The sequence below is a fragment of the Pinus tabuliformis genome, chromosome 5_2, assembly GCF_031772625.1.
Source record: "Pinus tabuliformis cultivar Carrire ecotype Pingquan chromosome 5_2, CPIR1, whole genome shotgun sequence".
In the NCBI taxonomy this organism is placed as follows: domain Eukaryota; kingdom Viridiplantae; phylum Streptophyta; class Pinopsida; order Pinales; family Pinaceae; genus Pinus; species Pinus tabuliformis.
This window is the reverse complement of record NC_142306.1, coordinates 307,253,995-307,266,365: the sequence shown is the minus strand read 5'-3', so window position 1 is coordinate 307,266,365 and position 12,371 is coordinate 307,253,995.

Here is a 12,371-nt window from a genome sequence, read left to right as displayed (position 1 = left end):
CTTAATGCACCATTAGATTAGAAATACATCTTAACAATGAAGGTATTGTGTGCTTTTTGTAATTTTCTGTTTCGGACGACCTAACCTGATTTGCTCCAATACGTACACAGTTTTTTCCAACCCTGATTTGTTTTTTCCAAACCTGATTTGGACGATTGACGGGGAATCCTTTCGTGGTGTTCCATCCTACTGAGGTCTATGACGAGTGGAGGTTCTGTCAAGTTTCGTTCTGTTTGTATGTTAATTAGATTTGGGGTTTCTGGAATCTACGTCTATGACCACTGGAGGGTTTCTGAAGTTTCCTTGTGTTTGCATGTTAATTAGATTTGGGGTCTCTAGAATCTACGTCTACCACCAGTGGAGGTTTTTTTGAAGTTCCCTTGTGTTTGTATGTTAATTAGATTTGGGGTCTAGAATCTACGTCTATGACCATTGGAGGTTTTCTAAAGGTTACGTCTACATCAAACATGAGAATATGCGAGATTATAATATTATTGTTAATTATTTTAGATAGTTATGGATATTACGAATTAACATTGAGTTCTTCACGCACGGGCTCTACAACCTCTGATACTACTTATATAAATTTTATTATTTTAATGGTTGTTTGCATAAGTAATAATTTATATTGTATTTTTTTAATGTAGAGTGTTGGTTGGATTTCATATATGTATTGATATGTAAATTATTATTGTAAAGAAATATGAAAATCTCTAAGTACTATAAATAAAGAGAATGACGTAATATGTAAGTTTTTTTATGTGTTTTTTAGAAGGGTGAGGAGGAGAGGATTGGGAGGAAAAGGAGAAAATATGAAAAAATTTAAGTATTATAAATAAAGAGAATGAAATGATATGTAGTTAGTTTTACTTTTTATGTTTTTGTTAGGATGAGGATGAGGGGGAAGAGAGAATGAGATGGAGGAAGAAATATGAAGAAATTGAGGAGGAAGTGTAGGGTGTTGGGAAGGGGGAGCAGGTGGGGAAGAGGGAGCAGGTGGAGGAGGAAAGGATGAGGTGGACGAGGAGGAAATATGCAGAGGTTTAGGAAGATGCTTAGGGGCTTAGGGTGGGCAGAGCAGGTGGGTGAAAGAAGGTGGAGAGGGGGAGGATGGGGGTGGCTGAGGAGGAGGAAAAGGAGGAGGCGAGTGTAGGAATGGTGAGAGTGTGGGCGAGGAGGCGGAGGGAGCGGGTTGGCAGAGGCAGTGGGGTAGGAGAAGGGGAGGAGGTAGAGGAGAAAGGGGAGGGGAGGTAGGAGGTGGAGGATGGGAGACATGGCAAGGGGCAGTAGGTCAGAGGAGGGGGATTAGGCAGAGGAAGAGGAGTCAAGTGGGAGGAGGTAGGGGTAGGGAGGAGGAGGAGGAGAAGGTAGAGGAGTAGTGGAGGTAGGGTAGGCAGGGGGAGCAGACTGCAGAGGAGTAGGGGAGGAGGAGGAGATGAAGGAGGTGGGAGGGAGGAGGTGGTGGAGGAAGCAGTGTGGGGAGGAGGCAAAGGAAGGGGGGTTGATGAGGTGGAAGAGGCGGAGGAGGGTTAGGCGAAGGGGGAGGTGGCGGGGGGAAGTGGTGAGGAGGGGGAGGAGGCAGTGGTTCTAGGATGGTGGGAAGAGGGGGAAGAGGTGGAGGAGGAGGCAGGGGTTTTGGGGTGGTGGAAAGAGGAGGGAGAGGTGGAAGAGAAGGAGGAGGGAAAGAAGGCAGAGTCGGAGGAGGCATAGGGGGTTGGGTGTAGGGTGGAATGGATAGGGAGGAGTTTGAGGAGGGACCAAGAGGAGGAGAAGGAGAAGGTGGGGGAGGATGGGCATGCAGTGGGTAGGGGGCGAGCGGTATGGGCCGGATGCAGAGGGGGTTGGGGGAAGGGGGAGGAGGAGGAGGAGGATAGGGAGGAAGAGGTGGAAGAGGAGGTGGCGGCGAGTGAGGATGGTGAGGCAGGGGATAGGGAGGAGATGAGGGGAGAGAGGGTGTTGGGGGAGGAGTGAGAAGAGGGGTGAGGAGGAGGAGGGGGAAGAGACAGAGGAGGACAAAAAGGGGGAGGAGGAGCTGGGGGAGGATGGGGAGGTAGAGTGGTGGTGCGAGAGAGGGGGGGTGCTGGAGGAGGGGAGAGGAGGTGGGGGAGGGGTAGAGGAGGAGGAGGCACATGGGGACAGGGGAGGCACCAGAAGAGGTAGAGCAGAGGGCAAGGAGGGGAAGGAAGTAGAGCGGGGCAGGAGAGGTGCCGGAAGAGGCAAACTGGAGGGAGAGGATGGAGAGTAGGAGGAAGAAGAGCACATGGGGCTGGTGGAGTGGGAGGAGGAGGGATGAGGGAGAGAGGAAGTGGACGAATTGGAGGAGGGGGAGGATGGGCGACGCAGAGGATGGGGGAGGTGGAGGACGGGGACAAAAGGGTTGTATAGGGAATAGGTGGAGGAGAAGGAGGGGTAGAGACAGAAGGGACAGAGGGGGAATAGATGGAGGAGGAGGAGAGGGAGCGCAAGGCAGAGTTGGAGGGCAGGGTGAAGAGGGAGGAGTTGGAGGAGGTATGAAGAGGAAAAGGAGGAGGTGGGGGACTTGAAGGGGGAGGAGGGGGAGGAGGGCTAAGAGGCGGAATAGGTCAAGGGACAAGAGGTGGAGGAGGGGGTAGAGTGGGGTTGGGAGGCAGAGGAGGCGGGGTAGAAAAGGCATTAGGGGAGATGAAGAAGGGGTCGAAGGGGGACGGGGAGGGGAAAGATGCGGGGCGACGTGGTGAGGATGGGGAGGAGGTGGGGGTTGGTGTGGCGGGGCGTTTGGGGAAGGGCTAAGGGGGGGGGAGTGGTAAAGGGGGAAGAGGCGAATAAGGAGGGGTAGGTGGATCCAGGGAAGGTGAAGGGAGAGGAGTTTGGGGGTAGAGGAGTGGGAGGAGGGGGAAAGTGGTGGTAGAAGAGGAGGAGGAGGAGGAGAAGGAGGATGTGGTAGAGGACGGGGAGGAATGGGAGAAGGCACGGGAGGAGGTTGAGGGGGAAGAGGTAGAGGTGGAGGAGAAGGTGAGAGAGGAGAGAGGCACCAGAGGATGATGGGTGGAGGGGCAGGGGGGCAGCGTCAATGGTGGAGGGGGAGGAGGAGGAGGAGGCGGATGAGGAGAGTGAGGAGGGGTAGGATGGGGGATGAGGACGATGGGGTACATGGGGAAGAGATGAAGGGGAAGAGGCAGAGGGGGAGCAGGGGGAGTGGGAGGAGGTGAAAGATGGGGAGGTGGGGGGGTCTGGGAAGCAGAGGAAGAGGGGGAAGAAAAGAAGTGGGAGGAGGGGGAAGAGGCTGAGGGGGAGGCGGAGGAGTGAGAGGCAACGTGAGAGGGTTGGTGAGGAGGCATAGGGAGAGAAGAGGGAGGTGGAGGGAAAGGGGGATGGGATGGACATGGAGGAGAGGGAGGAGGCATAGGTAGAGGGGGAAGTGTAATGGGGGTTGAGGAGAAGGAGGAGGAGGAGGTGGAATTAGAGGCTGAAGCGAAATGTAAGAAGAGAAAGCATAAGAGGAAGAGGGGGAGGAGGTGGATGTGAAGATGAAGAGGAATGGGGAAATGGGAATATGGGAAGGGGAGGGGGAGGATGCATAGTTGAAGGTGAAGAGGAATAGGAGAAGAAGTGTGGTAGAAAAGGAGGAAAAGAAATGGGGGAGGAGGAATGTGGGTAGAGAAGACGAATGTGTGTAGATGAACGGTGGAGGTAGGGGAGGGAGGGGGAGCAAGCTGTGGAGGGTTAGGGGAGGAGGAGATTGAGGAGGTGATGGAGGATGTGGTGTGGGGAGGAGGTAGAGGAAGGGGGTTTGACGAGGTGGAAGAGGTGGAGGATGATTAGGCAAAGGGAGAGGTGGCGAGGGGAGGGGGTGAGGAGGGGGAGGAGGCGAGGGGAGCGGGTTGTGAGAAGCAGGGGAAGAGGCGGAGGAGGAGAGGGAGGAGGAGGACGTGGAGGCATAGTTGAAGGAGGCAGAGGGGGTTGGTGGAAGGACGTGGTGGAGGGGGAGGAGTTTGAGGAGGGATGAAGAGGCATAGGAGAAGGAGGAGGTGAGGGAGGATGGGTGGGTAGGGGTGCCGAGTGGTATGCAGAGGTGGAAGAGGGAGTTGGGAGAAGGGGGAGGAGTAGGAGGAGGAGGAGAACAGGGAGTAAGAGATAGAAGAGGAGGAGGTGGTGAGTGAGGATGGTGAGGAAGGGGATGGGGAGGAGGTGTGCGGAGAGAGGGTGATGGGGGAGGAGTGGTAGGAGGGGTGATGAGGAGGAGGAGGGGGAAGAGGGGGAGGAGGAGGAAGAGGGGGAGGATGGGGAGGTAGAGTGGTGGTGTGAGAGAGGAGGGAGGTTGAGGGAGAGGGGGAGAGGTTGAGGGAGTGGAGATAAGGGAGAGGAGGAGGAGGAGGGAAAGGAGGCAGAGTGGGCGGGCAGGCACTAGAAGAGGAAGAGTGGAGCGGGAGGAGGCACAGGGGTCAGGGGAGGCACCGAAAGAGAAAGGGCGAGGGTCGAGGAAAGGGAGGAGGCAGAGGGTGGTGGGGGAGACACTAAAAGAGGAAGAGTGGAGGGGGAGGACGGGGAGGATGAGGAACAAGAGGATGTGGGGTCAGTGGAGTGGGAGGAGGAGGGGTTGGGTAGGGAGGAGGTGGAGGAGGAAGAGGAGGGGGAGGAGGGGGAGCAAGGAGGAGTGAAAGAGACAGAAGGGGTGGAGTAGGAGGGTGAGGCAGAGTTGGAGGACGAGGCAGAGGTGGAGGAATTGGAGGAGTGGCAAACAGGAAAAGGAGGAGGAGGAGTTAGGGAAGTGAAGGAGGAGGAGGAGAGATAAGAGTCATAAGAGGTAGAGGGGTAAGAGGTGGAGGAGGAGGTGGAGTGGGAGCAAGACGCGGATGAGGGGGGACAGACGAGGTGAAAGGGGCGGTGAAGGGGAAGGGGGAGAAGGCAGGGGGAGGTAGTGAGAAGGGGGAATAGGTGTGGGTTGGTGGGGCGGGGTATTTGAAGGAGCGATAAGGAGAAAGTGATGGAGGGGGATGAGGCAAATGTGGATAGGTAGGAGGAGGTGTGGGAGATTATAGCGGAGGAGGTGTGAAGAGGAGGAGTAGGAGGAGGGGGAAGAGGTGGAAGAAAAGGAGGAGGACGAGGAGGCGGATGCAAGGATGGTGAAGGAGGAGGCGAAGAGTTAAGAGGCAGAAGAGGCGGAGGGGCAATAGGTGGAAGAAGCGGCAGAGTGGGGGTAGGACACAGTGGAGGGGGATGGACGATGCAGAAGCGGAGACGAAGGAGGAGGTGAAGGGGGAGAGGGAGAAGGCAATGAGAGGGGCTGAGTAGGGGGAGGAGGGGCAGGATGGAGGATGAGGAGGATGGGCTAGAGGGGGAAGAGATGAATGTGTAAGAGGCGGAGGAGGAGTGGGAGGAGCAAAATAGTTCTAATGGAAAAAATCATCTCGTTTAAAAACCTCCTTGGAAATTAATGTAGGGAGGGTATTTCTCCAAGTGAACCTACAATTTTAGTGTGGTGTACACATGTAAGTACCGAGAATTAAATAGGTTAGAATAATCTAGAACAACATTTCTAAACTAGACTTTAAAACAATAATGAGAAATGAGGCTTGCCTCAACAATGTCAAGATAATTCAATTTCATAGGAATTCCTTTCATACCTCCAATGTCATACCTTGAGGAAACGACATTGAAATTAGCATCTCCATCTCCATCTCCATCTCATCCCATATCCCTCCCTATCTCTCTCTCTCTCTCGCCCACTTTTTTATCTCACTTTCTCTGCCTCGCACTTGTTATTTCCCTCTCTCACTATCTCCCAATCTTGCTCTTTCTCACACTCAGAATATCTCTCTCACACAATCTCTCTGACATTATTTCCTTCTCACTCTCTCTCTCTAAAGATCTTCCCCTCTCTCCCACCCTCTCCTCTCACTCTCACACTTATTCTCATTACCTCTCTCTCATATTCACTATCTATATCTCTCTCTCTCTCACCCTTTGCCACTTTCAATCTTTCTTTCCTTATCTCTCCTAGCCCTCTCTATCTCCCTCCTCCTCATTCACTCTCCCTATATCTCATGTTATCTCCCTCTATATGTCACTCATCCTCTCTCTCATTCTCAATTTACCTCTCTCTCTCTCTCTCTCTCTCTCTCTCTCTCTCTCTCTCTCGATATTGCCCCCATCTCTCCCCCTATCCCTCTCCTTGTGTTGCCCTCTCTCTCTCCCCCTTTCTCTATGCCTCTTGCACACCTTCCCTCTCTTTCTTTCTCCATATTTCTCTCTTAATATCTGGACTGCATTCTAGCCCACACCCTTGGAATCGAGGACTTAGTTCTTCCCAATACAACCTAATTAGTCAATTGAGACATATCAACCAACCTATGGAGAAACTCAACAAAGACCCACATGAATACAAGAATAAAATGTGGCATGGGTGGGAACTAATACCCTTTTTCCATATAGTCGGAATATTTAGATTGCAAGGGCTTGGGCACTTCAAGCATATTTACCTTCCTTTTTCAGCCTACACTTTGACTTTCTCTTCGACCCATTAGTTGTATGAATGATTCTGAAAGAAACCATTCACATATGATTAATTGTTTGGCTAGCATGCAAAGGGGACAATGACTATTATAACATAAATTGGATCACTTTAGAGGGATACTACCTATATGGAGAAGAATGTCCACTATGACATTAGTCCTCCTCCGTCACCAAGATCTAGACTGGAGCATCCCACCCTTGTGAATTCATATGACTTGTAAAGGTAGCTAGTTATAGCTTGATTTTGAAGGTCTTCTAATATAATATGTCATTTTACTTCTAGTTAAAAATTTATTTGTGGTAATTGCCTATATTTTTTGGTAATTACCTACTCACCAACAAATATGGTATGGGTAAGGACAATATGATCTTAGAAAATTGTATAAACCGATGTAATATTTTGATATAATTAAAGTTCTTAAATTAACAAAAAAAGAAAAAAACATCTATAGCCATGCAATAGAGATCACTGGTTTATAAAGAATGATACATGTGAAAACTTTTAGTGACCAAACAACTGAATCCAATGACATAAATAGGGGGCTCAATTTTTCACAAACAATGATTGGATTAGAGAATGATAAGAAAATAAATGGTGAAACATTTTCTATTATATTTTACTTGAAATTTGCAAAAGTATTAAAACAAATCATAAGTATTTCAAAAAATAATATACATATATGGATTGACTCATTACAGGCAACTGTGAGTTAGATTGGTATAGCATAATTTAAGAAGGATGCATTATCAATATATAATTTATATTTTCAAACAATTTTTGGATTCATATATATACTTTTATAATGTTAATGCATACAATTTGATTCAAAATTTTAAATAAATTATAATGAAAACAAGATAATTTAAAAACAATTGCTACAATCACATTTACGTTCTCATAAAATTTATAATTTAATTTTTGTTTTTAAGAATTTTTTATTTAAATAATGTTGTAGACTAAACATGTTTTGTTGGAAGCTTATAAAAATATGGCACTAAAATATAAAAAATTCCCTTGCACTCTTATGAAACCAAGATATAGACTAACAAGCATCTATCATATATAGGAACTCACCAATTTCTAGTTTCATTTATGTCATTTTTTATAAAAACATCCCAAAATCTAGTATCAATAAATGGAATTAAAGATTTAACTCGATTGATTACATGATTGGTGCTACACATCCATGTGCAAAGGAGATGTGTAAGTACTAGATGCTAGGTTTTAGTATTCTCTCAAGGGTATTGTTTTTGTCTCTGTTTGAAACATATTTTTTCAAAACATTAGATACATATGTGATGATTTCAATCCATGAATTGTAACAGTAATGTGCATAGTTTCATATTCATAGAGCTATTGATAGAAATAAGATATACCATCATTGAAAATATAGAATACCCTTGTTGAGATATAGAGAAGTTCTTAAAAATTGTTTGGCGAGCTAGTAACTTATTACCCGGTGCTTAAATGTATACTACTATGCTTGATTCCACCGAGACTAACAAAAATCACAAATTTATGAGTGGTGTCAAACTCCTAGGAAACTTTGGGTCTTTGAAATCAATTGTCACTAACTATGTGTTGTCAGCAGATATCCACCCGCTAGCAATGAAAGTTAGAGAGGGAGAAAGTGTATCAATCATATATCTATATGTAATGGATAAAATTGTAGAGGGATGAATAGAGAGGTAAACATGCATCTTGGCCTAGATTATGCAATGTAGGGATTGTTTGAGGTAATGAAAGTTAATTTTCGCTCTCTTATTTTAAACTAGTCATAAATCTAGTTTAGTTCAAATGTCGACATACAAATTATATTGCTACCCTTTTTTAGTGGATGAAGTTTGTGTTGAAATATATTTATATTAGTAAAAAAAATATAATACAAAACAAAACCTTTTATTGTATGCCTCTTCTCTAAAATAATTAACATCTACATTTTCAACTTTTTTGATGAAGATTAGGTAAGGAAAATATCTTCTTAGTTATTTATGTTGTTCCTTGAACTATAATTTTGATCATTTACTTCAATCCAAAAGTCATGAGTATCTTAGAAATTATAATTTTAAAATGATAGAATATAAATTTAAACATTTATCAATGTTATTTAAAACTAAATGATATTATCTAAAATTTCGTCATAGTTTTTGCATTTGGGTCACCATTTAATCATGTGGGGAAAACAAATACGAGGAATATTTCTTTCTATGTACTAGTATTAATCATATTATTTATATGATTTTATCTAATAAACACAATTTTTTCCTCTGGAAAAATACATAAATATTTCATTAATAAGCAAAAATTACATGAGAATGTGTCTTTTTTTTACAAAGTATTTAACAGTTTGTGTTGTTAGTTGCATTACCATGCAGGGTATGCTGACTGTTCTATTATAGCCTATTCATAATTTATCAATCCCAAAAATATAACCAAAAATTTCAGTATAAGTCTGTATAAGTGCTGCTGTCATATGTAACCGGTTCCTATTATGTTGTTTGCTGACCCAAGGTTGGATATCCCGTGTCTATATACGAACGGTGGAAAATTTTTTGTTCCTGCTGGTCTTTGACCTCTGTTATCTCCCAAATGCCTTTGTCCATCAGCGCTGCCTCCTTGGATAATTTGTCAACACCTTTGTTATGTTCCCTGTAGATGTGAGTGATAGTAATATTGTTAAAAGCTGATTTGAGAGCAAGTGCTTCAAGTAATATAATGCTGAGAGAGTGCATGTGACAAGGAGCTGTGCCATTAATCCAATTTATGATGATCTGTGAATCCCCAAAAATATTGATGCTAGTGCAGTGGTGCCTCAGTGCAAAGTGAAGTAGTTGGCGGAGAGTGATGAGTTCTGCAAAGTTATTGGTGCCAGCACCCAGACCAACCTTGATTCTGAATTGATGATTCTCTGATACATGTAGGATAATGCCTCCTCCATAGCTTTGCATGTTTGCAGCCCCATCGAAATATGCCCAAGGCGTACTTGGGTCGATGGGAGGGGGTGGGGTAGGTTGACGAGATGAAGGAGGGGGCGGGTCGGGAAGTTCCCTCAGGTCAGAGATAATACTGGCCTCAAGAAATGGCCAGTGTATTGGCTTGTTATCAAATATCACGTTGTTTCTTGTTTTCCATATGGCCCAGTTAACAATGATGGGGAGGTTGATAATTTTAGAACTTTTGTTTTTCTTTTCCCATTCATACCATGTGTTTATAAGATAAGTACCGACCCAATCGCCCGAGTAGTTTATGAATGGCTTGAGGTTTTTCCAAAGGATCAGTGTCGAACGGCATTTCAGGAATATGTCGTCTGTAGATTCTGAGTCCTCTTTACATAGAACGCACCATGTGGGGCCATGCTGAGCTCTTTTCATAAGCTGATCTCCGGTGGGAATTTTATTCCGCAATATGCACCAATTGAAGAGCTTTGATCGGGGTGATGCGGATTGTTTCCATATACTCTGCCACCAACTAGCATTGACCTCAGGTTTTTTGTGGGCGATAAGCTGTATGTAACCATCTTTGGGGGTGTATAAACCGTGTTCTGTCTGGTTCCATACTAGCTCATCCGGGCCCTCTGTAATTCAAATGTGTGATTCGATCAAGGCTTCTCTGTATTCTTCCCAGGCTGCATGCCATCTTCTAGGGAGTTTTAGTTGGTGCACGGATTTCCAAGCTTGGTGGAAGATGTCCGAATGATCATGGTCCGCAATCTGTGAGATAACCTTGATGTTTTGTGCTGAGAGGTATACAATCAGATCTTGTGGAAGTGTATGCCTTCCACCGCTTCTCGACCAAGGGTCAAGTCCTATCCTTGCGCTGTTCCCTTCTCTAATACACCAGACCAGGTTATCTCTTATGAGAGGCAGTGAATGTAAGAGGGCCTTCCATATCGAGGATATGCCAGTTTTATTCCACTCTGGGAGCCTAACCCAATCGCTGATGCTGAGGGGCCAGATGTATTTATGGAATGTAATGCTGGTCCATAAACTTTGGGTCGTCAGTAGGGCCCGATCCATTTTCCCTGCAAGAGATTTTGCGAAGATAGGGAGCTCCTTTAACCCCCAACCTCCCCATTTCTTTGGTAGGGCAATCTTGTTCCAGCCAATCCAGGCAAAGATGCGCTTGTCTTGGTTTCCAGCCCATAAATATCTATTGCATAGGTGTTGTAGTTTTGCCAAAATGTTCCGAGGTATCCAAGCTAGAGCCATCCAGAATACCGGAGTAGCTTCAAGTACGGATTTTATCAGGGTTAGTCTCCCAGCCCTAGAGAGATATCTGTGGCTCCAGCATGATAGCCTTTTTCTATATTTGATACTAGCCATACCCAATCAGCAATCTTTTGACATGTCGGTTTTAGCCAATATCCCAGATATTTAAGGCCTCTATCCAATGGCTGGGTGGTATAAGGAAAATCATGTCTGGCCACTAGAGATTCGTTGGCTGAGGTGCCAACCATGGTGATAGAGGACTTTGATCTATTCACTTCCATACCCGTGGCTTTTGAGAAGAGATCAAGGATGCGAGTGAAGGAAGATGAGTCCTGTACGCTGCCATCCAATAGAATTAAGACATCATCTACGAATAGGAGGTGTGTGAGGAAACATTCATCCATGATTTTGAGGCCTCTGATAGTCCCCTCCCTTTTTGTAGAGATGATAAGCCTGCTTAGAGCTTTTATGACCAACAGAAAGAGTAGTGGCGAGAGGGGACAACCCTGTCGCAGCCCCCTTTCGGAGTGAAAGAAGTGTGAGGTGGATCCATTGATCAAGATACTGAAAGTGGGAGAGGTGATGCATGCCATGATCCAATTGATTAAGGTAGGGGGAAGCCAATATGGATAAGGATCATCTTAATATATAGCCAGCTTACTCAGTCAAATGCCTTGGATAGGTCTATCTTCAGTAAAATACACTTGAGGTGTTTAGTCCAAATGGAATGTATCGCCTCTTGTGCCGAGCCAATGGCTTCATGGATCTACCTGTTTTCCAGAAATGCAAATTGTTGAGGGGAGATATGTCTGGACAGAATGGGCTTGATCCTATTGGCAATGATTTTGGAGATGATCTTATAGAGAACATTGCAGAGGGATATGGGGCGGAAGTCATCAAAGGAGGATGGGTTGTCTGTTTTAGGAATGAGGGCTATGAAAGTAGAATTAATAGCATTGTAGAGACTACCCGAGGTCCTGCTTTCCTCAGCAACCTTTAGAATATCTCCTCCCAAAAGATCAAAGAAAGCGTTGTAGAACTCTATAGTCCAGCCATCCAGTCCAGGGCTCTTTTCCTTTTGGAACCATTTGATAGTACTTTCCAATTTAGCCATAGTGACGGGGGCTTCAAGATCTTCAGAGTCCTCCTCCTCAACAAATCTGGGGAAGTGTGTGGCCACATTGATGATTTCTGTCAGATTTGTGCCTGTAGGGCTCTTGTATAAACCTCTGAAATGTGTAGTACCTAGATATGAGAGCTTATTAAAGGAATCCGCCAGTCCCCCATCGGGGAGGGGTAGGTTCCAAATGGTATTTGCCACTTTCCTTCCTTTGGCAAAGTTATGGAAGAATCTGGTGTTCTCATCTCCGGCTTTAAGCCAAGTTGCTCTACTGCGGAGTCTGATAGTTTCCTCCCTACCCTTTAGTATAATGTTCTTCTGGTTTTCCAGCTCCACAAGGCGGGCCTTGTCTTCCTGTGATATGAACCCCAAATTTCTCTCGTCCAGAAGAGCATTCAAGTCTTCTTCCACCTTGTTAAGCTACACATCTTCTCTTTTCTTCTTCTCTTTTGCCCAATTGATCACTATATGCTTGAGACCAATAAGGTTTTTAATGAATCTCCTTGCCATCGAGGATTCTCGATCAATGGGGTGTGCTCTCTAGTATTCG